At 42.9% G+C, this 26,658-nt stretch overlaps 31 non-coding genes across 31 annotated transcripts; all 31 read right to left on the minus strand.

Moving 5' to 3' along the window:
- Window positions 1–850: 850 nt before the first annotated feature.
- LOC134590511 (U1 spliceosomal RNA) lies at window positions 851–1,017 on the minus strand. The gene has a single exon (XR_010087423.1). It is a non-coding gene; the product is annotated as a U1 spliceosomal RNA (small nuclear RNA).
- A 476-nt stretch (window positions 1,018–1,493) lies between these two features.
- Window positions 1,494–1,634, minus strand: LOC134592828 (U4 spliceosomal RNA). Its single transcript, XR_010089398.1, has one exon. It is a non-coding gene; the product is annotated as a U4 spliceosomal RNA (small nuclear RNA).
- Window positions 1,635–2,532: 898 nt separating this feature from the next.
- Window positions 2,533–2,699, minus strand: LOC134591054 (U1 spliceosomal RNA). Its single transcript, XR_010087889.1, has one exon. It is a non-coding gene; the product is annotated as a U1 spliceosomal RNA (small nuclear RNA).
- A 471-nt stretch (window positions 2,700–3,170) lies between these two features.
- LOC134593618 (U4 spliceosomal RNA) lies at window positions 3,171–3,311 on the minus strand. Its single transcript, XR_010090075.1, has one exon. It is a non-coding gene; the product is annotated as a U4 spliceosomal RNA (small nuclear RNA).
- Window positions 3,312–4,208: 897 nt separating this feature from the next.
- Window positions 4,209–4,375, minus strand: LOC134591040 (U1 spliceosomal RNA). Its single transcript, XR_010087877.1, has one exon. It is a non-coding gene; the product is annotated as a U1 spliceosomal RNA (small nuclear RNA).
- Window positions 4,376–4,846: 471 nt separating this feature from the next.
- Window positions 4,847–4,987, minus strand: LOC134591916 (U4 spliceosomal RNA). The gene has a single exon (XR_010088616.1). It is a non-coding gene; the product is annotated as a U4 spliceosomal RNA (small nuclear RNA).
- Window positions 4,988–5,886: 899 nt separating this feature from the next.
- On the minus strand, window positions 5,887–6,053 carry LOC134590513 (U1 spliceosomal RNA). Its single transcript, XR_010087424.1, has one exon. It is a non-coding gene; the product is annotated as a U1 spliceosomal RNA (small nuclear RNA).
- Window positions 6,054–6,502: 449 nt separating this feature from the next.
- LOC134592829 (U4 spliceosomal RNA) lies at window positions 6,503–6,643 on the minus strand. Its single transcript, XR_010089399.1, has one exon. It is a non-coding gene; the product is annotated as a U4 spliceosomal RNA (small nuclear RNA).
- An 898-nt stretch (window positions 6,644–7,541) lies between these two features.
- LOC134590514 (U1 spliceosomal RNA) lies at window positions 7,542–7,708 on the minus strand. Its single transcript, XR_010087425.1, has one exon. It is a non-coding gene; the product is annotated as a U1 spliceosomal RNA (small nuclear RNA).
- A 476-nt stretch (window positions 7,709–8,184) lies between these two features.
- On the minus strand, window positions 8,185–8,325 carry LOC134592831 (U4 spliceosomal RNA). Its single transcript, XR_010089400.1, has one exon. It is a non-coding gene; the product is annotated as a U4 spliceosomal RNA (small nuclear RNA).
- An 896-nt stretch (window positions 8,326–9,221) lies between these two features.
- LOC134590909 (U1 spliceosomal RNA) lies at window positions 9,222–9,388 on the minus strand. The gene has a single exon (XR_010087764.1). It is a non-coding gene; the product is annotated as a U1 spliceosomal RNA (small nuclear RNA).
- A 473-nt stretch (window positions 9,389–9,861) lies between these two features.
- On the minus strand, window positions 9,862–10,002 carry LOC134593586 (U4 spliceosomal RNA). The gene has a single exon (XR_010090046.1). It is a non-coding gene; the product is annotated as a U4 spliceosomal RNA (small nuclear RNA).
- An 899-nt stretch (window positions 10,003–10,901) lies between these two features.
- On the minus strand, window positions 10,902–11,068 carry LOC134589610 (U1 spliceosomal RNA). Its single transcript, XR_010086658.1, has one exon. It is a non-coding gene; the product is annotated as a U1 spliceosomal RNA (small nuclear RNA).
- A 479-nt stretch (window positions 11,069–11,547) lies between these two features.
- LOC134593189 (U4 spliceosomal RNA) lies at window positions 11,548–11,688 on the minus strand. Its single transcript, XR_010089707.1, has one exon. It is a non-coding gene; the product is annotated as a U4 spliceosomal RNA (small nuclear RNA).
- Window positions 11,689–12,587: 899 nt separating this feature from the next.
- Window positions 12,588–12,754, minus strand: LOC134589611 (U1 spliceosomal RNA). The gene has a single exon (XR_010086659.1). It is a non-coding gene; the product is annotated as a U1 spliceosomal RNA (small nuclear RNA).
- A 479-nt stretch (window positions 12,755–13,233) lies between these two features.
- Window positions 13,234–13,374, minus strand: LOC134593052 (U4 spliceosomal RNA). The gene has a single exon (XR_010089590.1). It is a non-coding gene; the product is annotated as a U4 spliceosomal RNA (small nuclear RNA).
- An 899-nt stretch (window positions 13,375–14,273) lies between these two features.
- LOC134590721 (U1 spliceosomal RNA) lies at window positions 14,274–14,440 on the minus strand. The gene has a single exon (XR_010087603.1). It is a non-coding gene; the product is annotated as a U1 spliceosomal RNA (small nuclear RNA).
- Window positions 14,441–14,911: 471 nt separating this feature from the next.
- LOC134592832 (U4 spliceosomal RNA) lies at window positions 14,912–15,052 on the minus strand. Its single transcript, XR_010089401.1, has one exon. It is a non-coding gene; the product is annotated as a U4 spliceosomal RNA (small nuclear RNA).
- Window positions 15,053–15,950: 898 nt separating this feature from the next.
- Window positions 15,951–16,117, minus strand: LOC134589908 (U1 spliceosomal RNA). Its single transcript, XR_010086913.1, has one exon. It is a non-coding gene; the product is annotated as a U1 spliceosomal RNA (small nuclear RNA).
- A 471-nt stretch (window positions 16,118–16,588) lies between these two features.
- Window positions 16,589–16,729, minus strand: LOC134593668 (U4 spliceosomal RNA). The gene has a single exon (XR_010090118.1). It is a non-coding gene; the product is annotated as a U4 spliceosomal RNA (small nuclear RNA).
- An 899-nt stretch (window positions 16,730–17,628) lies between these two features.
- On the minus strand, window positions 17,629–17,796 carry LOC134591443 (U1 spliceosomal RNA). The gene has a single exon (XR_010088222.1). It is a non-coding gene; the product is annotated as a U1 spliceosomal RNA (small nuclear RNA).
- A 479-nt stretch (window positions 17,797–18,275) lies between these two features.
- On the minus strand, window positions 18,276–18,416 carry LOC134592833 (U4 spliceosomal RNA). The gene has a single exon (XR_010089402.1). It is a non-coding gene; the product is annotated as a U4 spliceosomal RNA (small nuclear RNA).
- An 897-nt stretch (window positions 18,417–19,313) lies between these two features.
- Window positions 19,314–19,480, minus strand: LOC134591011 (U1 spliceosomal RNA). Its single transcript, XR_010087852.1, has one exon. It is a non-coding gene; the product is annotated as a U1 spliceosomal RNA (small nuclear RNA).
- A 478-nt stretch (window positions 19,481–19,958) lies between these two features.
- LOC134593053 (U4 spliceosomal RNA) lies at window positions 19,959–20,099 on the minus strand. Its single transcript, XR_010089591.1, has one exon. It is a non-coding gene; the product is annotated as a U4 spliceosomal RNA (small nuclear RNA).
- Window positions 20,100–20,998: 899 nt separating this feature from the next.
- LOC134590988 (U1 spliceosomal RNA) lies at window positions 20,999–21,165 on the minus strand. Its single transcript, XR_010087832.1, has one exon. It is a non-coding gene; the product is annotated as a U1 spliceosomal RNA (small nuclear RNA).
- Window positions 21,166–21,636: 471 nt separating this feature from the next.
- LOC134593262 (U4 spliceosomal RNA) lies at window positions 21,637–21,777 on the minus strand. The gene has a single exon (XR_010089769.1). It is a non-coding gene; the product is annotated as a U4 spliceosomal RNA (small nuclear RNA).
- Window positions 21,778–22,676: 899 nt separating this feature from the next.
- On the minus strand, window positions 22,677–22,843 carry LOC134590737 (U1 spliceosomal RNA). Its single transcript, XR_010087618.1, has one exon. It is a non-coding gene; the product is annotated as a U1 spliceosomal RNA (small nuclear RNA).
- A 471-nt stretch (window positions 22,844–23,314) lies between these two features.
- LOC134593619 (U4 spliceosomal RNA) lies at window positions 23,315–23,455 on the minus strand. The gene has a single exon (XR_010090076.1). It is a non-coding gene; the product is annotated as a U4 spliceosomal RNA (small nuclear RNA).
- Window positions 23,456–24,354: 899 nt separating this feature from the next.
- LOC134590739 (U1 spliceosomal RNA) lies at window positions 24,355–24,521 on the minus strand. Its single transcript, XR_010087619.1, has one exon. It is a non-coding gene; the product is annotated as a U1 spliceosomal RNA (small nuclear RNA).
- A 471-nt stretch (window positions 24,522–24,992) lies between these two features.
- Window positions 24,993–25,133, minus strand: LOC134593621 (U4 spliceosomal RNA). Its single transcript, XR_010090077.1, has one exon. It is a non-coding gene; the product is annotated as a U4 spliceosomal RNA (small nuclear RNA).
- Window positions 25,134–26,030: 897 nt separating this feature from the next.
- On the minus strand, window positions 26,031–26,197 carry LOC134591041 (U1 spliceosomal RNA). The gene has a single exon (XR_010087878.1). It is a non-coding gene; the product is annotated as a U1 spliceosomal RNA (small nuclear RNA).
- Window positions 26,198–26,658: the final 461 nt, after the last annotated feature.

A 26,658-nucleotide genomic window follows, 5' to 3' on the forward strand; every position in this document is an offset into this window, starting at 1 on the left:
TAAGACAGCGGTGAGAAAAAGTTCATGACCATAAGCCATTGCAAAGGATTGTGGGAGGCAATATTCTAATTAGGCCCGCTTCCTCCTACAGGGAAGCTTAAACCCCAACAAATTCCTCGGTCTTCTTATATGGCATCTTGGAATGGTTCCAAACCTATAACAGAGAGTGAGGGCAACCATATCTTGCAGCAAACCTTGTACAATTTTTTTCTCTCTTTGGAAACAGTTTTGCCAAGATTCTACTACAGCAGCCATTAGGCAGAGTACACAATCCGCTGGTCTACGTTCGTCCCCAAAGTCACACATTTCATGACTCCATCGATAGGAATGACCCTTGCCTAGCACCTGTCTTCTCTTCATCCACACTCAACAGGGCTGAAAGAACATTTGTGGTGGCTTTTTCAAAATTCCATGGTGTTCATTAGTAAGTGCTAGCGACCACCCAGCTATTCCTAAGGTTTGGTCTGATTGTCTCAAGCGGCAATTCACTGCCTTGATCCAGAAAATCTTTTTTTCCCAGAAATTCAATCAAACGTTACGTTCTGTTGGAAGACGTAATATAGGTCTCCAATTCTTTATTTCTTCCATTGCATTGAAGCATACAATAAATCAAAAGAAGTCAGGATAAAAAAATGATGAAAAAAAAGCTGAAAAGTTAAAATAAAAAGTGAAATTCTGGCTTAAAACTGGTCTCCAGAAAACATAGATAATAAAAATGATCAAGCCTAGGAAATGATTGTCGCTGCCTGCTTGATGCGGAAAGTAAGAGCCAAAGAAGACGGGTGCCGTGGCTGAAATTATCCTTCATCAGAATTGGTGAAGTTCTCTATTTTTGTCAAACAAGCAAACACAGGGGAAAGCGCGAACGCAGTCCCCCACTACCATAAATTATGCAGTCGAGTTTCCCACATTTGAGGAAATCACAGAGGTCAACTGGTACGGAGTGCAATGAACCAGCCTCACTCTGGGAGAGCCACCTTAGGGATCATGGCTATTGCTCCCCTGCCAGGTAAGTATGACATGACGGGTACATTCAAAGGCACGCCCGCTGGGAAGCCTTTCCTTTAGGCTGTGGTGAAATAATAAAGCAAGTTAAAAAAAAAAAAAAGAAGAGCAAATAAATAATCCAAATGATAGAAGGCTACAAAAGATTACCAAACCTCGTGGCTGATCGTTGTTTTCCTTAGCTACCAGTAATTTTAGTGCCTTCAGGTGGTTAGGTGTGAATAATTGAGCTGGATTCAGGGTGCGAAGGAGCAATTTGCATAAAGGCAAATGCTAGGCCAATGAGCCGAAGGATGGGAATTCGTAGCATGTAGTGAGAATAGTGTGCTGCCGGAAACAAGTGGATTCAGTGGGAGAGAAAGGTAAAAGGGAAATGCAAGGAAGCCAGCGGAAGGAATGGTGCAACAGAGCTCAGGAAGAAACGGGAGTCACGTAAGACACGCCCTAGACATGGGGCGCCATAAACTTTTTTTAAACCAATCTTTCAGTCTCCTTAGAGCCTGTCAAAAATTGCCAATGCTGACTGTATTTCAAGTCATCATGGCGGGGTATTGGGTAAAGTTTTCAATTAGCAATAATCACGCCTCGGATTGACCTCATGGGCTACGATACTGCCACTGCGCAAAGTTAACTGCTCAAGTGGGCCAGCTTTTAAGAGCTACCACGTAAGGACACTTTAAGACAGCGGTGAGAAAAAGTTCATGACCATAAGCCATTGCAAAGGATTGTGGGAGGCAATATTCTAATTAGGCCCGCTTCCTCCTACAGGGAAGCTTAAACCCCAACAAATTCCTCGGTCTTCTTATATGGCATCTTGGAATGGTTCCAAACCTATAACAGAGAGTGAGGGCAACCATATCTTGCAGCAAACCTTGTACAATTTTTTTCTCTCTTTGGAAACAGTTTTGCCAAGATTCTACTACAGCAGCCATTAGGCAGAGTACACAATCCGCTGGTCTACGTTCGTCCCCAAAGTCACACATTTCATGACTCCATCGATAGGAATGACCCTTGCCTAGCACCTGTCTTCTCTTCATCCACACTCAACAGGGCTGAAAGAACATTTGTGGTGGCTTTTTCAAAATTCCATGGTGTTCATTAGTAAGTGCTAGCGACCACCCAGCTATTCCTAAGGTTTGGTCTGATTGTCTCAAGCGGCAATTCACTGCCTTGATCCAGAAATTTTTTTTTTCCCAGAAATTCAATCAAACGTTACGTTCTGTTGGAAGACGTAATATAGGTCTCCAATTCTTTATTTCTTCCATTGCATTGAAGCATACAATAAATCAAAAGAAGGCAGGATAAAAAAATGATGAAAAAAAAGCTGAAAAGTTAAAATAAAAAGTGAAATTCTGGCTTAAAACTGGTCTCCAGAAAACATAGATAATAAAAATGATCAAGCCTAGGAAATGATTGTCGCTGCCTGCTTGATGCGGAAAGTAAGAGCCAAAGAAGACGGGTGCCGTGGCTGAAATTATCCTTCGTCAGAATTGGTGAAGTTCTCTATTTTTGTCAAACAAGCAAACACAGGGGAAAGCGCGAACGCAGTCCCCCACTACCATAAATTATGCAGTCGAGTTTCCCACATTTGAGGAAATCGCAGAGGTCAACTGGTACGGAGTGCAATGAACCAGCCTCACACTGGGAGAGCCACCTTAGGGATCATGGCTATTGCTCCCCTGCCAAGTAAGTATGACATGACGGGTACATTCAAAGGCACGCCCGCTGGGAAGCCTTTCCTTTAGGCTGTGGTGAAATAATAAAGCAAGTTAAAAAAAAAAAAAAGCAAATAAATAATCCAAATGATAGAAGGCTACAAAAGATTACCAAACCTCGTGGCTGATCGTTGTTTTCCTTAGCTACCAGTAATTTTAGTGCCTTCAGGTGGTTAGGTGTGAATAATTGAGCTGGATTCAGGGTGCGAAGGAGCAATTTGCATAAAGGCAAATGCTAGGCCAATGAGCCGAAGGATGGGAATTCGTAGCATGTAGTGAGAATAGTGTGCTGCCGGAAACAAGTGAATTCAGTGGGAGAGAAAGGTAAAAGGGAAATGCTAAGAAGCCAGCGGAAGGAATGGTGCAACAGAGCTCAGGAAGAAACGGGAGTCACGTAAGACACGCCCTAGACATGGGGCGCCTTAAACTTTTATTAAACCAATCTTTCAGTCTCCTTAGAGCCTGTCAAAAATTGCCAATGCTGACTGTATTTCAAGTCATCATGGCGGGGTATTGGGTAAAGTTTTCAATTAGCAATATTCACGCCTCGGATTGACCTCATGGGCTACGATACTGCCACTGCGCAAAGCTGGCTGTTCAAGTGGGCCAGCTTTTAAGAGCTACCACGTAAGGACACTTTAAGACAGCGGTGAGAAAAAGTTCATGACCATAAGCCATTGCAAAGGATTGTGGGAGGCAATATTCTAATTAGGCCCGCTTCCTCCTACAGGGAAGCTTAAACCCCAACAAATTCCTCGGTCTTCTTATATGGCATCTTGGAATGGTTCCAAACCTATAACAGAGAGTGAGGGCAACCATATCTTGCAGCAAACCTTGTACAATTTTTTTTCTCTCTTTGGAAACAGTTTTGCCAAGATTCTACTACAGCAGCCATTAGGCAGAGTACACAATCCGCTGGTCTACGTTCGTCCCCAAAGTCACACATTTCATGACTCCATCGATAGGAATGACCCTTGCCTAGCACCTGTCTTCTCTTCATCCACACTCAACAGGGCTGAAAGAACATTTGTGGTGGCTTTTTCAAAATTCCATGGTGTTCATTAGTAAGTGCTAGCGACCACCCAGCTATTCCTAAGGTTTGGTCTGATTGTCTCAAGCGGCAATTCACTGCCTTGATCCAGAAAATCTTTTTCCCAGAAATTCAATCAAACGTTACGTTCTGTTGGAAGACGTAATATAGGTCTCCAATTCTTTATTTCTTCCATTGCATTGAAGCATACAATAAATCAAAAGAAATCAGGATAAAAAAATGATGAAAAAAAAGCTGAAAAGTTAAAATAAAAAGTGAAATTCTGGCTTAAAACTGGTCTCCAGAAAACATAGATAATAAAAATGATCAAGCCTAGGAAATGATTGTCGCTGCCTGCTTGATGTGGAAAGTAAGAGCCAAAGAAGACGGGTGCCGTGGCTGAAATTATCCTTCATCAGAATTGGTGAAGTTCTCTATTTTTGTCAAACAAGCAAACACAGGGGAAAGCGCGAACGCAGTCCCCCACTACCATAAATTATGCAGTCGAGTTTCCCACATTTGAGGAAATCGCAGAGTTCAACTGGTACGGAGTGCAATGAACCAGCCTCACTCTGGGAGAGCCACCTTAGGGATCATGGCTATTGCTCCCCTACCAGGTAAGTATGACATGACGGGTACATTCAAAGGCACGCCCGCTGGGAAGCCTTTCCTTTAGGCTGTGGTGAAATAATAAAGCAAGTTAAAAAAAAAAAAAAGCAAATAAATAATCCAAATGATAGAAGGCTACAAAAGATTACCAAACCTCGTGGCTGATCGTTGTTTTCCTTAGCTACCAGTAATTTTAGTGCCTTCAGGTGGTTAGGTGTGAATAATTGAGCTGGATTCAGGGTGCGAAGGAGCAATTTGCATAAAGGCAAATGCTAGGCCAATGAGCCGAAGGATGGGAATTCGTAGCATGTAGTGAGAATAGTGTGCTGCCGGAAACAAGTGAATTCAGTGGGAGAGAAAGGTAAAAGGGAAATGCTAAGAAGCCAGCGAAAGGAATGGTGCAACAGAGCTCAGGAAGAAACGGGAGTCACGTAAGACACGCCCTAGACATGGGGCGCCTTAAACTTTTATTAAACCAATCTTTCAGTCTCCTTAGAGCCTGTCAAAAATTGCCAATGCTGACTGTATTTCAAGTCATCATGGCGGGGTATTGGGTAAAGTTTTCAATTAGCAATAATCACGCCTCGGATTAACCTCATGGGCTACGATACTGCCACTGCGCAAAGCTAGCTGTTCAAGTGGGCCAGCTTTTAAGAGCTACCACGTAAGGACACTTTAAGACAGCGGTGAGAAAAAGTTCATGACCATAAGCCATTGCAAAGGATTGTGGGAGGCAATATTCTAATTAGGCCCGCTTCCTCCTACAGGGAAGCTTAAACCCCAACAAATTCCTCGGTCTTCTTATATGGCATCTTGGAATGGTTCCAAACCTATAACAGAGAGTGAGGGCAACCATATCTTGCAGCAAACCTTGTACAATTTTTTTTCTCTCTTTGGAAACAGTTTTGCCAAGATTCTACTACAGCAGCCATTAGGCAGAGTACACAATCCGCTGGTCTACGTTCGTCCCCAAAGTCACACATTTCATGACTCCATCGATAGGAATGACCCTTGCCTAGCACCTGTCTTCTCTTCATCCACACTCAACAGGGCTGAAAGAACATTTGTGGTGGCTTTTTCAAAATTCCATGGTGTTCATTAGTAAGTGCTAGCGACCACCCAGCTATTCCTAAGGTTTGGTCTGATTGTCTCAAGCGGCAATTCACTGCCTTGATCCAGAAAATCTTTTTTTCCCAGAAATTCAATCAAACGTTACGTTCTGTTGGAAGACGTAATATAGGTCTCCAATTCTTTATTTCTTCCATTGCATTGAAGCATACAATAAATCAAAAGAAGTCAGGATAAAAAAATGATGAAAAAAAAGCTGAAAAGTTAAAATAAAAAGTGAAATTCTGGCTTAAAACTGGTCTCCAGAAAACATAGATAATAAAAATGATCAAGCCTAGGAAATGATTGTCGCTGCCTGCTTGATGTGGAAAGTAAGAGCCAAAGAAGACGGGTGCCGTGGCTGAAATTATCTTTCATCAGAATTGGTGAAGTTCTCTATTTTTGTCAAACAAGCAAACACAGGGGAAAGCGCGAACGCAGTCCCCCACTACCATAAATTATGCAGTCGAGTTTCCCACATTTGAGGAAATCACAGAGGTCAACTGGTACGGAGTGCAATGAACCAGCCTCACTCTGGGAGAGCCACCTTAGGGATCATGGCTATTGCTCCCCTGCCAGGTAAGTATGACATGACGGGTACATTCCTTTAGGCTGTGGTGAAATAATAAAGCAAGTTAAAAAAAAAAAAAAGAAGAGCAAATAAATAATCCAAATGATAGAAGGCTACAAAAGATTACCAAACCTCGTGGCTGATCGTTGTTTTCCTTAGCTACCAGTAATTTTAGTGCCTTCAGGTGGTTAGGTGTGAATAATTGAGCTGGATTCAGGGTGCGAAGGAGCAATTTGCATAAAGGCAAATGCTAGGCCAATGAGCCGAAGGATGGGAATTCGTAGCATGTAGTGAGAATAGTGTGCTGCCGGAAACAAGTGGATTCAGTGGGAGAGAAAGGTAAAAGGGAAATGCAAGGAAGCCAGCGGAAGGAATGGTGCAACAGAGCTCAGGAAGAAACGGGAGTCACGTAAGACACGCCCTAGACATGGGGCGCCATAAACTTTTTTTAAACCAATCTTTCAGTCTCCTTAGAGCCTGTCAAAAATTGCCAATGCTGACTGTATTTCAAGTCATCATGGCGGGGTATTGGGTAAAGTTTTCAATTAGCAATAATCACGCCTCGGATTGACCTCATGGGCTACGATACTGCCACTGCGCAAAGTTAACTGCTCAAGTGGGCCAGCTTTTAAGAGCTACCACGTAAGGACACTTTAAGACAGCGGTGAGAAAAAGTTCATGACCATAAGCCATTGCAAAGGATTGTGGGAGGCAATATTCTAATTAGGCCCGCTTCCTCCTACAGGGAAGCTTAAACCCCAACAAATTCCTCGGTCTTCTTATATGGCATCTTGGAATGGTTCCAAACCTATAACAGAGAGTGAGGGCAACCATATCTTGCAGCAAACCTTGTACAATTTTTTTCTCTCTTTGGAAACAGTTTTGCCAAGATTCTACTACAGCAGCCATTAGGCAGAGTACACAATCCGCTGGTCTACGTTCGTCCCCAAAGTCACACATTTCATGACTCCATCGATAGGAATGACCCTTGCCTAGCACCTGTCTTCTCTTCATCCACACTCAACAGGGCTGAAAGAACATTTGTGGTGGCTTTTTCAAAATTCCATGGTGTTCATTAGTAAGTGCTAGCGACCACCCAGCTATTCCTAAGGTTTGGTCTGATTGTCTCAAGCGGCAATTCACTGCCTTGATCCAGAAAATCTTTTTTTCCCAGAAATTCAATCAAACGTTACGTTCTGTTGGAAGACGTAATATAGGTCTCCAATTCTTTATTTCTTCCATTGCATTGAAGCATACAATAAATCAAAAGAAGTCAGGATAAAAAAATGATGAAAAAAAAGCTGAAAAGTTAAAATAAAAAGTGAAATTCTGGCTTAAAACTGGTCTCCAGAAAACATAGATAATAAAAATGATCAAGCCTAGGAAATGATTGTCGCTGCCTGCTTGATGCGGAAAGTAAGAGCCAAAGAAGACGGGTGCCGTGGCTGAAATTATCCTTCATCAGAATTGGTGAAGTTCTCTATTTTTGTCAAACAAGCAAACACAGGGGAAAGCGCGAACGCAGTCCCCCACTACCATAAATTATGCAGTCGAGTTTCCCACATTTGAGGAAATCACAGAGGTCAACTGGTACGGAGTGCAATGAACCAGCCTCACTCTGGGAGAGCCACCTTAGGGATCATGGCTATTGCTCCCCTGCCAGGTAAGTATGACATGACGGGTACATTCAAAGGCACGCCCGCTGGGAAGCCTTTCCTTTAGGCTGTGGTGAAATAATAAAGCAAGTTAAAAAAAAAAAAAAGAAGAGCAAATAAATAATCCAAATGATAGAAGGCTACAAAAGATTACCAAACCTCGTGGCTGATCGTTGTTTTCCTTAGCTACCAGTAATTTTAGTGCCTTCAGGTGGTTAGGTGTGAATAATTGAGCTGGATTCAGGGTGCGAAGGAGCAATTTGCATAAAGGCAAATGCTAGGCCAATGAGCCGAAGGATGGGAATTCGTAGCATGTAGTGAGAATAGTGTGCTGCCGGAAACAAGTGGATTCAGTGGGAGAGAAAGGTAAAAGGGAAATGCAAGGAAGCCAGCGGAAGGAATGGTGCAACAGAGCTCAGGAAGAAACGGGAGTCACGTAAGACACGCCCTAGACATGGGGCGCCATAAACTTTTTTTAAACCAATCTTTCAGTCTCCTTAGAGCCTGTCAAAAATTGCCAATGCTGACTGTATTTCAAGTCATCATGGCGGGGTATTGGGTAAAGTTTTCAATTAGCAATAATCACGCCTCGGATTGACCTCATGGGCTACGATACTGCCACTGCGCAAAGTTAACTGCTCAAGTGGGCCAGCTTTTAAGAGCTACCACGTAAGGACACTTTAAGACAGCGGTGAGAAAAAGTTCATGACCATAAGCCATTGCAAAGGATTGTGGGAGGCAATATTCTAATTAGGCCCGCTTCCTCCTACAGGGAAGCTTAAACCCCAACAAATTCCTCGGTCTTCTTATATGGCATCTTGGAATGGTTCCAAACCTATAACAGAGAGTGAGGGCAACCATATCTTGCAGCAAACCTTGTACAATTTTTTTCTCTCTTTGGAAACAGTTTTGCCAAGATTCTACTACAGCAGCCATTAGGCAGAGTACACAATCCGCTGGTCTACGTTCGTCCCCAAAGTCACACATTTCATGACTCCATCGATAGGAATGACCCTTGCCTAGCACCTGTCTTCTCTTCATCCACACTCAACAGGGCTGAAAGAACATTTGTGGTGGCTTTTTCAAAATTCCATGGTGTTCATTAGTAAGTGCTAGCGACCACCCAGCTATTCCTAAGGTTTGGTCTGATTGTCTCAAGCGGCAATTCACTGCCTTGATCCAGAAAATCTTTTTCCCAGAAATTCAATCAAACGTTACGTTCTGTTGGAAGACGTAATATAGGTCTCCAATTCTTTATTTCTTCCATTGCATTGAAGCATACAATAAATCAAAAGAAGTCAGGATAAAAAAATGATGAAAAAAAAGCTGAAAAGTTAAAATAAAAAGTGAAATTCTGGCTTAAAACTGGTCTCCAGAAAACATAGATAATAAAAATGATCAAGCCTAGGAAATGATTGTCGCTGCCTGCTTGATGTGGAAAGTAAGAGCCAAAGAAGACGGGTGCCGTGGCTGAAATTATCCTTCATCAGAATTGGTGAAGTTCTCTATTTTTGTCAAACAAGCAAACACAGGGGAAAGCGCGAACGCAGTCCCCCACTACCATAAATTATGCAGTCGAGTTTCCCACATTTGAGGAAATCGCAGAGTTCAACCGGTACGGAGTGCAATGAACCAGCCTCACTCTGGGAGAGCCACCTTAGGGATCATGGCTATTGCTCCCCTACCAGGTAAGTATGACATGACGGGTACATTCAAAGGCACGCCCGCTGGGAAGCCTTTCCTTTAGGCTGTGGTGAAATAATAAAGCAAGTTAAAAAAAAAAAAAAAAAAAAATAAATAATCCAAATGATAGAAGGCTACAAAAGATTACCAAACCTCGTGGCTGATCGTTGTTTTCCTTAGCTACCAGTAATTTTAGTGCCTTCAGGTGGTTAGGTGTGAATAATTGAGCTGGATTCAGGGTGCGAAGGAGCAATTTGCATAAAGGCAAATGCTAGGCCAATGAGCCGAAGGATGGGAATTCGTAGCATGTAGTGAGAATAGTGTGCTGCCGGAAACAAGTGGATTCAGTGGGAGAGAAAGGTAAAAGGGAAATGCAAGGAAGCCAGCGGAAGGAATGGTGCAACAGAGCTCAGGAAGAAACGGGAGTCACGTAAGACACGCCCTAGACATGGGGCGCCATAAACTTTTTTTAAACCAATCTTTCAGTCTCCTTAGAGCCTGTCAAAAATTGCCAATGCTGACTGTATTTCAAGTCATCATGGCGGGGTATTGGGTAAAGTTTTCAATTAGCAATAATCACGCCTCGGATTGACCTCATGGGCTACGATACTGACACTGCGCAAAGTTAACTGTTCAAGTGGGCCAGCTTTTAAGAGCTACCACGTAAGGACACTTTAAGACAGCGGTGAGAAAAAGTTCATGACCATAAGCCATTGCAAAGGATTGTGGGAGGCAATATTCTAATTAGGCCCGCTTCCTCCTACAGGGAAGCTTAAACCCCAACAAATTCCTCGGTCTTCTTATATGGCATCTTGGAATGGTTCCAAACCTATAACAGAGAGTGAGGGCAACCATATCTTGCAGCAAACCTTGTACAATTTTTTTTCTCTCTTTGGAAACAGTTTTGCCAAGATTCTACTACAGCAGCCATTAGGCAGAGTACACAATCCGCTGGTCTACGTTCGTCCCCAAAGTCACACATTTCATGACTCCATCGATAGGAATGACCCTTGCCTAGCACCTGTCTTCTCTTCATCCACACTCAACAGGGCTGAAAGAACATTTGTGGTGGCTTTTTCAAAATTCCATGGTGTTCATTAGTAAGTGCTAGCGACCACCCAGCTATTCCTAAGGTTTGGTCTGATTGTCTCAAGCGGCAATTCACTGCCTTGATCCAGAAAATCTTTTTTTCCCAGAAATTCAATCAAACGTTACGTTCTGTTGGAAGACGTAATATAGGTCTCCAATTCTTTATTTCTTCCATTGCATTGAAGCATACAATAAATCAAAAGAAGTCAGGATAAAAAAATGATGAAAAAAAAGCTGAAAAGTTAAAATAAAAAGTGAAATTCTGGCTTAAAACTGGTCTCCAGAAAACATAGATAATAAAAATGATCAAGCCTAGGAAATGATTGTCGCTGCCTGCTTGATGTGGAAAGTAAGAGCCAAAGAAGACGGGTGCCGTGGCTGAAATTATCCTTCATCAGAATTGGTGAAGTTCTCTATTTTTGTCAAACAAGCAAACACAGGGGAAAGCGCGAACGCAGTCCCCCACTACCATAAATTATGCAGTCGAGTTTCCCACATTTGAGGAAATCGCAGAGGTCAACTGGTACGGAGTGCAATGAACCAGCCTCACTCTGGGAGAGCCACCTTAGGGATCATGGCTATTACTCCCCTGCCAGGTAAGTATGACATGACGGGTACATTCAAAGGCACGCCCGCTGGGAAGCCTTTCCTTTAGGCTGTGGTGAAATAATAAAGCAAGTTAAAAAAAAAAAAAAAAAGAAGAGCAAATAAATAATCCAAATGATAGAAGGCTACAAAAGATTACCAAACCTCGTGGCTGATCGTTGTTTTCCTTAGCTACCAGTAATTTTAGTGCCTTCAGGTGGTTAGGTGTGAATAATTGAGCTGGATTCAGGATGCGAAGGAGCAATTTGCATAAAGGCAAATGCTAGGCCAATGAGCCGAAGGATGGGAATTCGTAGCATGTAGTGAGAATAGTGTGCTGCCGGAAACAAGTGGATTCAGTGGGAGAGAAAGGTAAAAGGGAAATGCAAAGAAGCCAGCGGAAGGAATGGTGCAACAGAGCTCAGGAAGAAACGGGAGTCACGTAAGACACGCCCTAGACATGGGGCGCCATAAACTTTTTTTAAACCAATCTTTCAGTCCCCTTAGAGCCTGTCAAAAATTGCCAATGCTGACTGTATTTCAAGTCATCATGGCGGGGTATTGGGTAAAGTTTTCAATTAGCAATAATCACGCCTCGGATTGACCTCATGGGCTACGATACTGCCACTGCGCAAAGCTAGCTGTTCAAGTGGGCCAGCTTTTAAGAGCTACCACGTAAGGACACTTTAAGACAGCGGTGAGAAAAAGTTCATGACCATAAGCCATTGCAAAGGATTGTGGGAGGCAATATTCTAATTAGGCCCGCTTCCTCCTACAGGGAAGCTTAAACCCCAACAAATTCCTCGGTCTTCTTATATGGCATCTTGGAATGGTTCCAAACCTATAACAGAGAGTGAGGGCAACCATATCTTGCAGCAAACCTTGTACAATTTTTTTTCTCTCTTTGGAAACAGTTTTGCCAAGATTCTACTACAGCAGCCATTAGGCAGAGTACACAATCCGCTGGTCTACGTTCGTCCCCAAAGTCACACATTTCATGACTCCATCGATAGGAATGACCCTTGCCTAGCACCTGTCTTCTCTTCATCCACACTCAACAGGGCTGAAAGAACATTTGTGGTGGCTTTTTCAAAATTCCATGGTGTTCATTAGTAAGTGCTAGCGACCACCCAGCTATTCCTAAGGTTTGGTCTGATTGTCTCAAGCGGCAATTCACTGCCTTGATCCAGAAAATCTTTTTTTCCCAGAAATTCAATCAAACGTTACGTTCTGTTGGAAGACGTAATATAGGTCTCCAATTCTTTATTTCTTCCATTGCATTGAAGCATACAATAAATCAAAAGAAGTCAGGATAAAAAAATGATGAAAAAAAAGCTGAAAAGTTAAAATAAAAAGTGAAATTCTGGCTTAAAACTGGTCTCCAGAAAACATAGATAATAAAAATGATCAAGCCTAGGAAATGATTGTCGCTGCCTGCTTGATGTGGAAAGTAAGAGCCAAAGAAGACGGGTGCCGTGGCTGAAATTATCCTTCATCAGAATTGGTGAAGTTCTCTATTTTTGTCAAACAAGCAAACACAGGGGAAAGCGCGAACGCAGTCCCCCACTACCATAAATTATGCAGTCGAGTTTCCCACATTTGAGGAAATCGCAGAGGTCAACTGGTACGGAGTGCAATGAACCAGCCTCACTCTGGGAGAGCCACCTTAGGGATCATGGCTATTACTCCCCTGCCAGGTAAGTATGACATGACGGGTACATTCAAAGGCACGCCCGCTGGGAAGCCTTTCCTTTAGGCTGTGGTGAAATAATAAAGCAAGTTAAAAAAAAAAAAAAAAAGAAGAGCAAATAAATAATCCAAATGATAGAAGGCTACAAAAGATTACCAAACCTCGTGGCTGATCGTTGTTTTCCTTAGCTACCAGTAATTTTAGTGCCTTCAGGTGGTTAGGTGTGAATAATTGAGCTGGATTCAGGATGCGAAGGAGCAATTTGCATAAAGGCAAATGCTAGGCCAATGAGCCGAAGGATGGGAATTCGTAGCATGTAGTGAGAATAGTGTGCTGCCGGAAACAAGTGGATTCAGTGGGAGAGAAAGGTAAAAGGGAAATGCAAAGAAGCCAGCGGAAGGAATGGTGCAACAGAGCTCAGGAAGAAACGGGAGTCACGTAAGACACGCCCTAGACATGGGGCGCCATAAACTTTTTTTAAACCAATCTTTCAGTCCCCTTAGAGCCTGTCAAAAATTGCCAATGCTGACTGTATTTCAAGTCATCATGGCGGGGTATTGGGTAAAGTTTTCAATTAGCAATAATCACGCCTCGGATTGACCTCATGGGCTACGATACTGCCACTGCGCAAAGATAACTGTTCAAGTGGGCCAGCTTTTAAGAGCTACCACGTAAGGACACTTTAAGACAGCGGTGAGAAAAAGTTCATGACCATAAGCCATTGCAAAGGATTATGGGAGGCAATATTCTAATTAGGCCCGCTTCCTCCTACAGGGAAGCTTAAACCCCAACAAATTCCTCGGTCTTCTTATATGGCATATTGGAATGGTTCCAAACCTATAACAGAGAGTGAGGGCAACCATATCTTGCAGCAAACCTTGTACAATTTTTTTTCTCTCTTTGGAAACAGTTTTGCCAAGATTCTACTACAGCAGCCATTAGGCAGAGTACACAATCCGCTGGTCTACGTTCGTCCCCAAAGTCACACATTTCATGACTCCATCGATAGGAATGACCCTTGCCTAGCACCTGTCTTCTCTTCATCCACACTCAACAGGGCTGAAAGAACATTTGTGGTGGCTTTTTCAAAATTCCATGGTGTTCATTAGTAAGTGCTAGCGACCACCCAGCTATTCCTAAGGTTTGGTCTGATTGTCTCAAGCGGCAATTCACTGCCTTGATCCAGAAAATCTTTTTTTCCCAGAAATTCAATCAAACGTTACGTTCTGTTGGAAGACGTAATATAGGTCTCCAATTCTTTATTTCTTCCATTGCATTGAAGCATACAATAAATCAAAAGAAGTCAGGATAAAAAAATGATGAAAAAAAAGCTGAAAAGTTAAAATAAAAAGTGAAATTCTGGCTTAAAACTGGTCTCCAGAAAACATAGATAATAAAAATGATCAAGCCTAGGAAATGATTGTCGCTGCCTGCTTGATGTGGAAAGTAAGAGCCAAAGAAGACGGGTGCCGTGGCTGAAATTATCCTTCGTCAGAATTGGTGAAGTTCTCTATTTTTGTCAAACAAGCAAACACAGGGGAAAGCGCGAACGCAGTCCCCCACTACCATAAATTATGCAGTCGAGTTTCCCACATTTGAGGAAATCGCAGAGGTCAACTTGTACAGAGTGCAATGAACCAGCCTCACTCTGGGAGAGCCACCTTAGGGATCATGGCTATTGCTCCCCTGCCAGGTAAGTATGACATGACGGGTACATTCAAAGGCACGCCCGCTGGGAAGCCTTTCCTTTAGGCTGTGGTGAAATAATAAAGCAAGTTAAAAAAAAAAAAAAGCAAATAAATAATCCAAATGATAGAAGGCTACAAAAGATTACCAAACCTCGTGGCTGATCGTTGTTTTCCTTAGCTACCAGTAATTTTAGTGCCTTCAGGTGGTTAGGTGTGAATAATTGAGCTGGATTCAGGGTGCGAAGGAGCAATTTGCATAAAGGCAAATGCTAGGCCAATGAGCCGAAGGATGGGAATTCGTAGCATGGAGTGAGAATAGTGTGCTGCCGGAAACAAGTGAATTCAGTGGGAGAGAAAGGTAAAAGGGAAATGCTAAGAAGCCAGCGGAAGGAATGGTGCAACAGAGCTCAGGAAGAAACAGGAGTCACGTAAGACACGCCCTAGACATGGGGCGCCATAAACTTTTATTAAACCAATCTTTCAGTCTCCTTAGAGCCTGTCAAAAATTGCCAATGCTGACTGTATTTCAAGTCATCATGGCGGGGTATTGGGTAAAGTTTTCAATTAGCAATAATCACGCCTCGGATTGACCTCATGGGCTACGATACTGCCACTGCGCAAAGTTAACTGTTCAAGTGGGCCAGCTTTTAAGAGCTACCACGTAAGGACACTTTAAGACAGCGGTGAGAAAAAGTTCAGACCATAAGCCATTGCAAAGGATTGTGGGAGGCAATATTCTAATTAGGCCCGCTTCCTCCTACAGGGAAGCTTAAACCCCAACAAATTCCTCAGTCTTCTTATATGGCATCTTGGAATGGTTCCAAACCTATAACAGAGAGTGAGGGCAACCATATCTTGCAGCAAACCTTGTACAATTTTTTTTCTCTCTTTGGAAACAGTTTTGCCAAGATTCTACTACAGCAGCCATTAGGCAGAGTACACAATCCGCTGGTCTACGTTCGTCCCCAAAGTCACACATTTCATGACTCCATCGATAGGAATGACCCTTGCCTAGCACCTGTCTTCTCTTCATCCACACTCAACAGGGCTGAAAGAACATTTGTGGTGGCTTTTTCAAAATTCCATGGTGTTCATTAGTAAGTGCTAGCGACCACCCAGCTATTCCTAAGGTTTGGTCTGATTGTCTCAAGCGGCAATTCACTGCCTTGATCCAGAAAATCTTTTTTTCCCAGAAATTCAATCAAACGTTACGTTCTGTTGGAAGACGTAATATAGGTCTCCAATTCTTTATTTCTTCCATTGCATTGAAGCATACAATAAATCAAAAGAAGTCAGGATAAAAAAATGAAGAAAAAAAAGCTGAAAAGTTAAAATAAAAAGTGAAATTCTGGCTTAAAACTGGTCTCCAGAAAACATAGATAATAAAAATGATCAAGCCTAGGAAATGATTGTCGCTGCCTGCTTGATGTGGAAAGTAAGAGCCAAAGAAGACGGGTGCCGTGGCTGAAATTATCCTTCATCAGAATTGGTGAAGTTCTCTATTTTTGTCAAACAAGCAAACACAGGGGAAAGCGCGAACGCAGTCCCCCACTACCATAAATTATGCAGTCGAGTTTCCCACATTTGAGGAAATCGCAGAGGTCAACTGGTACGGAGTGCAATGAACCAGCCTCACTCTGGGAGAGCCACCTTAGGGATCATGGCTATTGCTCCCCTGCCAGGTAAGTATGACATGACGGGTACATTCAAAGGCACGCCCGCTGGGAAGCCTTTCCTTTAGGCTGTGGTGAAATAATAAAGTAAGTTAAAAAAAAAAAAAAGCAAATAAATAATCCAAATGATAGAAGGCTACAAAAGATTACCAAACCTCGTGGCTGATCGTTGTTTTCCTTAGCTACCAGTAATTTTAGTGCCTTCAGGTGGTTAGGTGTGAATAATTGAGCTGGATTCAGGGTGCGAAGGAGCAATTTGCATAAAGGCAAATGCTAGGCCAATGAGCCGAAGGATGGGAATTCGTAGCATGTAGTGAGAATAGTGTGCTGCCGGAAACAAGTGAATTCAGTGGGAGAGAAAGGTAAAAGGGAAATGCTAAGAAGCCAGCGGAAGGAATGGTGCAACAGAGCTCAGGAAGAAACGGGAGTCACGTAAGACACGCCCTAGACATGGGGCGCCATAAACTTTTATTAAACCAATCTTTCAGTCTCCTTAGAGCCTGTCAAAAATTGCCAATGCTGACTGTATTTCAAGTCATCATGGCAGGGTATTGGGTAAAGTTTTCAATTAGCAATAATCACGCCTCGGATTGACCTCATGGGCTACAATACTGCCACTGCGCAAAGCTAGCTGTTCAAGTGGGCCAGCTTTTAAGAGCTACCACGTAAGGACACTTTAAGACAGCGGTGAGAAAAAGTTCATGACCATAAGCCATTGCAAAGGATTATGGGAGGCAATATTCTAATTAGGCCCGCTTCCTCCTACAGGGAAGCTTAAACCCCAACAAATTCCTCGGTCTTCTTATATGGCATCTTGGAATGGTTCCAAACCTATAACAGAGAGTGAGGGCAACCATATCTTGCAGCAAACCTTGTACAATTTTTTTTCTCTCTTTGGAAACGGGTTTGCCAAGATTCTACTACAGCAGCCATTAGGCAGAGTACACAATCCGCTGGTCTACGTTCGTCCCCAAAGTCACACATTTCATGACTCCATCGATAGGAATGACCCTTGCCTAGCACCTGTCTTCTCTTCATCCACACTCAACAGGGCTGAAAGAACATTTGTGGTGGCTTTTTCAAAATTCCATGGTGTTCATTAGTAAGTGCTAGCGACCACCCAGCTATTCCTAAGGTTTGGTCTGATTGTCTCAAGCGGCAATTCACTGCCTTGATCCAGAAAATCTTTTTTTCCCAGAAATTCAATCAAACGTTACGTTCTGTTGGAAGACGTAATATAGGTCTCCAATTCTTTATTTCTTCCATTGCATTGAAGCATACAATAAATCAAAAGAAGTCAGGATAAAAAAATGATGAAAAAAAAGCTGAAAAGTTAAAATAAAAAGTGAAATTCTGGCTTAAAACTGGTCTCCAGAAAACATAGATAATAAAAATGATCAAGCCTAGGAAATGATTGTCGCTGCCTGCTTGATGTGGAAAGTAAGAGCCAAAGAAGACGGGTGCCGTGGCTGAAATTATCCTTCGTCAGAATTGGTGAAGTTCTCTATTTTTGTCAAACAAGCAAACACAGGGGAAAGCGCGAACGCAGTCCCCCACTACCATAAATTATGCAGTCGAGGTTTCCCACATTGGAGGAAATCGCAGAGGTCAATTGGTACGGAGTGCAATGAACCAGCCTCACTCGGGGAGAGCCACCTTAGGGATCATGGCTATTGCTCCCCTGCCAGGTAAGTATGACATGATGGGTACATTCAAAGGCACGCCCGCTGGGAAGCCTTTCCTTTAGGCTGTGGTGAAATAATAAAGCAAGTTTAAAAAAAAAAAAAAAAGAAGAGCAAATAAATAATCCAAATGATAGAAGGCTACAAAAGATTACCAAACCTCGTGGCTGATCGTTGTTTTCCTTAGCTACCAGTAATTTTAGTGCCTTCAGGTGGTTAGGTGTGAATAATTGAGCTGGATTCAGGGTGCGAAGGAGCAATTTGCATAAAGGCAAATGCTAGGCCAATGAGCCGAAGGATGGGAATTCGTAGCATGTAGTGAGAATAGTGTGCTGCCGGAAACAAGTGGATTCAGTGGGAGAGAAAGGTAAAAGGGAAATGCAAGGAAGCCAGCGGAAGGAATGGTGCAACAGAGCTCAGGAAGAAACGGGAGTCACGTAAGACACGCCCTAGACATGGGGCGCCATAAACTTTTTTTAAACCAATCTTTCAGTCTCCTTAGAGCCTGTCAAAAATTGCCAATGCTGACTGTATTTCAAGTCATCATGGCGGGGTATTGGGTAAAGTTTTCAATTAGCAATAATCACGCCTCGGATTGACCTCATGGGCTACGATACTGCCACTGCGCAAAGTTAACTGTTCAAGTGGGCCAGCTTTTAAGAGCTACCACGTAAGGACACTTTAAGACAGCGGTGAGAAAAAGTTCATGACCATAAGCCATTGCAAAGGATTGTGGGAGGCAATATTCTAATTAGGCCCGCTTCCTCCTACAGGGAAGCTTAAACCCCAACAAATTCCTCGGTCTTCTTATATGGCATCTTGGAATGGTTCCAAACCTATAACAGAGAGTGAGGGCAACCATATCTTGCAGCAAACCTTGTACAATTTTTTTTCTCTCTTTGGAAACAGTTTTGCCAAGATTCTACTACAGCAGCCATTAGGCAGAGTACACAATCCGCTGGTCTACGTTCGTCCCCAAAGTCACACATTTCATGACTCCATCGATAGGAATGACCCTTGCCTAGCACCTGTCTTCTCTTCATCCACACTCAACAGGGCTGAAAGAACATTTGTGGTGGCTTTTTCAAAATTCCATGGTGTTCATTAGTAAGTGCTAGCGACCACCCAGCTATTCCTAAGGTTTGGTCTGATTGTCTCAAGCGGCAATTCACTGCCTTGATCCAGAAAATCTTTTTTTCCCAGAAATTCAATCAAACGTTACGTTCTGTTGGAAGACGTAATATAGGTCTCCAATTCTTTATTTCTTCCATTGCATTGAAGCATACAATAAATCAAAAGAAGTCAGGATAAAAAAATGATGAAAAAAAAGCTGAAAAGTTAAAATAAAAAGTGAAATTCTGGCTTAAAACTGGTCTCCAGAAAACAGATAATAAAAATGATCAAGCCTAGGAAATGATTGTCGCTGCCTGCTTGATGTGGAAAGTAAGAGCCAAAGAAGACGGGTGCCGTGGCTGAAATTATCCTTCATCAGAATTGGTGAAGTTCTCTATTTTTGTCAAACAAGCAAACACAGGGGAAAGCGCGAACGCAGTCCCCCACTACCATAAATTATGCAGTCGAGTTTCCCACATTTGAGGAAATCACAGAAGTCAACTGGTACGGAGTGCAATGAACCAGCCTCACTCTGGGAGAGCCACCTTAGGGATCATGGCTATTGCTCCCCTGCCAGGTAAGTATGACATGACGTGTACATTCAAAGGCACGCCCGCTGGGAAGCCTTTCCTTTAGGCTGTGGTGAAATAATAAAGCAAGTTAAAAAAAAAAAAAAAAGAAGAGCAAATAAATAATCCAAATGATAGAAGGCTACAAAAGATTACCAAACCTCGTGGCTGATCGTTGTTTTCCTTAGCTACCAGTAATTTTAGTGCCTTCAGGTGGTTAGGTGTGAATAATTGAGCTGGATTCAGGGTGCGAAGGAGCAATTTGCATAAAGGCAAATGCTAGGCCAATGAGCCGAAGGATGGGAATTCGTAGCATGTAGTGAGAATAGTGTGCTGCCGGAAACAAGTGGATTCAGTGGGAGAGAAAGGTAAAAGGGAAATGCAAGGAAGCCAGCGGAAGGAATGGTGCAACAGAGCTCAGGAAGAAACGGGAGTCACGTAAGACACGCCCTAGACATGGGGCGCCATAAACTTTTTTTAAACCAATCTTTCAGTCCCCTTAGAGCCTGTCAAAAATTGCCAATGCTGACTGTATTTCAAGTCATCATGGCGGGGTATTGGGTAAAGTTTTCAATTAGCAATAATCACGCCTCGGATTGACCTCATGGGCTACGATACTGCCACTGCGCAAAGATAACTGTTCAAGTGGGCCAGCTTTTAAGAGCTACCACGTAAGGACACTTTAAGACAGCGGTGAGAAAAAGTTCATGACCATAAGCCATTGCAAAGGATTGTGGGAGGCAATATTCTAATTAGGCCCGCTTCCTCCTACAGGGAAGCTTAAACCCCAACAAATTCCTCGGTCTTCTTATATGGCATCTTGGAATGGTTCCAAACCTATAACAGAGAGTGAGGGCACCCATATCTTGCAGCAAACCTTGTACAATTTTTTTTCTCTCTTTGGAAACGGTTTTGCCAAGATTCTACTACAGCAGCCATTAGGCAGAGTACACAATCCGCTGGTCTACGTTCGTCCCCAAAGTCACACATTTCATGACTCCATCGATAGGAATGACCCTTGCCTAGCACCTGTCTTCTCTTCATCCACACTCAACAGGGCTGAAAGAACATTTGTGGTGGCTTTTTCAAAATTCCATGGTGTTCATTAGTAAGTGCTAGCGACCACCCAGCTATTCCTAAGGTTTGGTCTGATTGTCTCAAGCGGCAATTCACTGCCTTGATCCAGAAATTTTTTTTTTCCCAGAAATTCAATCAAACGTTACGTTCTGTTGGAAGACGTAATATAGGTCTCCAATTCTTTATTTCTTCCATTGCATTGAAGCATACAATAAATCAAAAGAAGTCAGGATAAAAAAATGATGAAAAAAAAGCTGAAAAGTTAAAATAAAAAGTGAAATTCTGGCTTAAAACTGGTCTCCAGAAAACATAGATAATAAAAATGATCAAGCCTAGGAAATGATTGTCGCTGCCTGCTTGATGCGGAAAGTAAGAGCCAAAGAAGACGGGTGCCGTGGCTGAAATTATCCTTCGTCAGAATTGGTGAAGTTCTCTATTTTTGTCAAACAAGCAAACACAGGGGAAAGCGCGAACGCAGTCCCCCACTACCATAAATTATGCAGTCGAGTTTCCCACATTTGAGGAAATTGCAGAGGTCAACTGGTACGGAGTGCAATGAACCAGCCTCACTCTGGGAGAGCCACCTTAGGGATCATGGCTATTGCTCCCCTGCCAGGTAAGTATGACATGACGGGTACATTCAAAGGCACGCCCGCTGGGAAGCCTTTCCTTTAGACTGTGGTGAAATAATAAAGTAAGTTAAAAAAAAAAAAAAGCAAATAAATAATCCAAATGATAGAAGGCTACAAAAGATTACCAAACCTCGTGGCTGATCGTTGTTTTCCTTAGCTACCAGTAATTTTAGTGCCTTCAGGTGGTTAGGTGTGAATAATTGAGCTGGATTCAGGGTGCGAAGGAGCAATTTGCATAAAGGCAAATGCTAGGCCAATGAGCCGAAGGATGGGAATTCGTAGCATGTAGTGAGAATAGTGTGCTGCCGGAAACAAGTGAATTCAGTGGGAGAGAAAGGTAAAAGGGAAATGCTAAGAAGCCAGCGGAAGGAATGGTGCAACAGAGCTCAGGAAGAAACGGGAGTCACGTAAGACACGCCCTAGACATGGGGCGCCATAAACTTTTATTAAACCAATCTTTCAGTCTCCTTAGAGCCTGTCAAAAATTGCCAATGCTGACTGTATTTCAAGTCATCATGGCAGGGTATTGGGTAAAGTTTTCAATTAGCAATAATCACGCCTCGGATTGACCTCATGGGCTACGATACTGCCACTGCGCAAAGCTAGCTGTTCAAGTGGGCCAGCTTTTAAGAGCTACCACGTAAGGACACTTTAAGACAGCGGTGAGAAAAAGTTCATGACCATAAGCCATTGCAAAGGATTATGGGAGGCAATATTCTAATTAGGCCCGCTTCCTCCTACAGGGAAGCTTAAACCCCAACAAATTCCTCGGTCTTCCTATATGGCATCTTGGAATGGTTCCAAACCTATAACAGAGAGTGAGGGCAACCATATCTTGCAGCAAACCTTGTACAATTTTTTTTCTCTCTTTGGAAACAGTTTTGCCAAGATTCTACTACAGCAGCCATTAGGCAGAGTACACAATCCGCTGGTCTACGTTCGTCCCCAAAGTCACACATTTCATGACTCCATCGATAGGAATGACCCTTGCCTAGCACCTGTCTTCTCTTCATCCACACTCAACAGGGCTGAAAGAACATTTGTGGTGGCTTTTTCAAAATTCCATGGTGTTCATTAGTAAGTGCTAGCGACCACCCAGCTATTCCTAAGGTTTGGTCTGATTGTCTCAAGCGGCAATTCACTGCCTTGATCCAGAAAATCTTTTTTTCCCAGAAATTCAATCAAACGTTACGTTCTGTTGGAAGACGTAATATAGGTCTCCAATTCTTTATTTCTTCCATTGCATTGAAGCATACAATAAATCAAAAGAAGTCAGGATAAAAAAATGATGAAAAAAAAGCTGAAAAGTTAAAATAAAAAGTGCAATTCTGGCTTAAAACTGGTCTCCAGAAAACATAGATAATAAAAATGATCAAGCCTAGGAAATGATTGTCGCTGCCTGCTTGATGCGGAAAGTAAGAGCCAAAGAAGACGGGTGCCGTGGCTGAAATTATCCTTCATCAGAATTGGTGACGTTCTCTATTTTTGTCAAACAAGCAAACACAGGGGAAAGCGCGAACGCAGTCCCCCACTACCATAAATTATGCAGTCGAGTTTCCCACATTTGAGGAAATCGCAGAGGTCAACTGGTACGGAGTGCAATGAACCAGCCTCACACTGGGAGAGCCACCTTAGGGATCATGGCTATTGCTCCCCTGCCAGGTAAGTATGACATGACGGGTACATTCAAAGGCACGCCCGCTGGGAAGCCTTTCCTTTAGGCTGTGGTGAAATAATAAAGCAAGTTAAAAAAAAAAAAAAGCAAATAAATAATCCAAATGATAGAAGGCTACAAAAGATTACCAAACCTCGTGGCTGATCGTTGTTTTCCTTAGCTACCAGTAATTTTAGTGCCTTCAGGTGGTTAGGTGTGAATAATTGAGCTGGATTCAGGGTGCGAAGGAGCAATTTGCATAAAGGCAAATGCTAGGCCAATGAGCCGAAGGATGGGAATTCGTAGCATGTAGTGAGAATAGTGTGCTGCCGGAAACAAGTGAATTCAGTGGGAGAGAAAGGTAAAAGGGAAATGCTAAGAAGCCAGCGGAAGGAATGGTGCAACAGAGCTCAGGAAGAAACGGGAGTCACGTAAGACACGCCCTAGACATGGGGCGCCTTAAACTTTTATTAAACCAATCTTTCAGTCTCCTTAGAGCCTGTCAAAAATTGCCAATGCTGACTGTATTTCAAGTCATCATGGCGGGGTATTGGGTAAAGTTTTCAATTAGCAATATTCACGCCTCGGATTGACCTCATGGGCTACGATACTGCCACTGCGCAAAGCTAGCTGTTCAAGTGGGCCAGCTTTTAAGAGCTACCACGTAAGGACACTTTAAGACAGCGGTGAGAAAAAGTTCATGACCATAAGCCATTGCAAAGGATTGTGGGAGGCAATATTCTAATTAGGCCCGCTTCCTCCTACAGGGAAGCTTAAACCCCAACAAATTCCTCGGTCTTCTTATATGGCATCTTGGAATGGTTCCAAACCTATAACAGAGAGTGAGGGCAACCATATCTTGCAGCAAACCTTGTACAATTTTTTTTCTCTCTTTGGAAACAGTTTTGCCAAGATTCTACTACAGCAGCCATTAGGCAGAGTACACAATCCGCTGGTCTACGTTCGTCCCCAAAGTCACACATTTCATGACTCCATCGATAGGAATGACCCTTGCCTAGCACCTGTCTTCTCTTCATCCACACTCAACAGGGCTGAAAGAACATTTGTGGTGGCTTTTTCAAAATTCCATGGTGTTCATTAGTAAGTGCTAGCGACCACCCAGCTATTCCTAAGGTTTGGTCTGATTGTCTCAAGCGGCAATTCACTGCCTTGATCCAGAAAATCTTTTTTTCCCAGAAATTCAATCAAACGTTACGTTCTGTTGGAAGACGTAATATAGGTCTCCAATTCTTTATTTCTTCCATTGCATTGAAGCATACAATAAATCAAAAGAAGTCAGGATAAAAAAATGATGAAAAAAAAGCTGAAAAGTTAAAATAAAAAGTGCAATTCTGGCTTAAAACTGGTCTCCAGAAAACATAGATAATAAAAATGATCAAGCCTAGGAAATGATTGTCGCTGCCTGCTTGATGCGGAAAGTAAGAGCCAAAGAAGACGGGTGCTGTGGCTGAAATTATCCTTCATCAGAATTGGTGAAGTTCTCTATTTTTGTCAAACAAGCAAACACAGGGGAAAGCGCGAACGCAGTCCCCCACTACCATAAATTATGCAGTCGAGTTTCCCACATTTGAGGAAATCGCAGAGGTCAACTGGTACGGAGTGCAATGAACCAGCCTCACACTGGGAGAGCCACCTTAGGGATCATGGCTATTGCTCCCCTGCCAGGTAAGTATGACATGACGGGTACATTCAAAGGCACGCCCGCTGGGAAGCCTTTCCTTTAGGCTGTGGTGAAATAATAAAGCAAGTTAAAAAAAAAAAAAAGCAAATAAATAATCCAAATGATAGAAGGCTACAAAAGATTACCAAACCTCGTGGCTGATCGTTGTTTTCCTTAGCTACCAGTAATTTTAGTGCCTTCAGGTGGTTAGGTGTGAATAATTGAGCTGGATTCAGGGTGCGAAGGAGCAATTTGCATAAAGGCAAATGCTAGGCCAATGAGCCGAAGGATGGGAATTCGTAGCATGTAGTGAGAATAGTGTGCTGCCGGAAACAAGTGAATTCAGTGGGAGAGAAAGGTAAAAGGGAAATGCTAAGAAGCCAGCGGAAGGAATGGTGCAACAGAGCTCAGGAAGAAACGGGAGTCACGTAAGACACGCCCTAGACATGGGGCGCCTTAAACTTTTATTAAACCAATCTTTCAGTCTCCTTAGAGCCTGTCAAAAATTGCCAATGCTGACTGTATTTCAAGTCATCATGGCGGGGTATTGGGTAAAGTTTTCAATTAGCAATATTCACGCCTCGGATTGACCTCATGGGCTACGATACTGCCACTGCGCAAAGCTAGCTGTTCAAGTGGGCCAGCTTTTAAGAGCTACCACGTAAGGACACTTTAAGACAGCGGTGAGAAAAAGTTCATGACCATAAGCCATTGCAAAGGATTGTGGGAGGCAATATTCTAATTAGGCCCGCTTCCTCCTACAGGGAAGCTTAAACCCCAACAAATTCCTCGGTCTTCTTATATGGCATCTTGGAATGGTTCCAAACCTATAACAGAGAGTGAGGGCAACCATATCTTGCAGCAAACCTTGTACAATTTTTTTTCTCTCTTTGGAAACAGTTTTGCCAAGATTCTACTACAGCAGCCATTAGGCAGAGTACACAATCCGCTGGTCTACGTTCGTCCCCAAAGTCACACATTTCATGACTCCATCGATAGGAATGACCCTTGCCTAGCACCTGTCTTCTCTTCATCCACACTCAACAGGGCTGAAAGAACATTTGTGGTGGCTTTTTCAAAATTCCATGGTGTTCATTAGTAAGTGCTAGCGACCACCCAGCTATTCCTAAGGTTTGGTCTGATTGTCTCAAGCGGCAATTCACTGCCTTGATCCAGAAAATCTTTTTCCCAGAAATTCAATCAAACGTTACGTTCTGTTGGAAGACGTAATATAGGTCTCCAATTCTTTATTTCTTCCATTGCATTGAAGCATACAATAAATCAAAAGAAGTCAGGATAAAAAAATGATGAAAAAAAAGCTGAAAAGTTAAAATAAAAAGTGAAATTCTGGCTTAAAACTGGTCTCCAGAAAACATAGATAATAAAAATGATCAAGCCTAGGAAATGATTGTCGCTGCCTGCTTGATGTGGAAAGTAAGAGCCAAAGAAGACGGGTGCCGTGGCTGAAATTATCCTTCATCAGAATTGGTGAAGTTCTCTATTTTTGTCAAACAAGCAAACACAGGGGAAAGCGCGAACGCAGTCCCCCACTACCATAAATTATGCAGTCGAGTTTCCCACATTTGAGGAAATCGCAGAGTTCAACTGGTACGGAGTGCAATGAACCAGCCTCACTCTGGGAGAGCCACCTTAGGGATCATGGCTATTGCTCCCCTACCAGGTAAGTATGACATGACGGGTACATTCAAAGGCACGCCCGCTGGGAAGCCTTTCCTTTAGGCTGTGGTGAAATAATAAAGCAAGTTAAAAAAAAAAAAAAAGAAGAGCAAATAAATAATCCAAATGATAGAAGGCTACAAAAGATTACCAAACCTCGTGGCTGATCGTTGTTTTCCTTAGCTACCAGTAATTTTAGTGCCTTCAGGTGGTTAGGTGTGAATAATTGAGCTGGATTCAGGGTGCGAAGGAGCAATTTGCATAAAGGCAAATGCTAGGCCAATGAGCCGAAGGATGGGAATTCGTAGCATGTAGTGAGAATAGTGTGCTGCCGGAAACAAGTGGATTCAGTGGGAGAGAAAGGTAAAAGGGAAATGCAAGGAAGCCAGCGGAAGGAATGGTGCAACAGAGCTCAGGAAGAAACGGGAGTCACGTAAGACACGCCCTAGACATGGGGCGCCATAAACTTTTTT

The sequence above is a fragment of the Pelobates fuscus genome, chromosome 2 (assembly GCF_036172605.1).
Source record: "Pelobates fuscus isolate aPelFus1 chromosome 2, aPelFus1.pri, whole genome shotgun sequence".
NCBI lineage: Eukaryota > Metazoa > Chordata > Amphibia > Anura > Pelobatidae > Pelobates > Pelobates fuscus.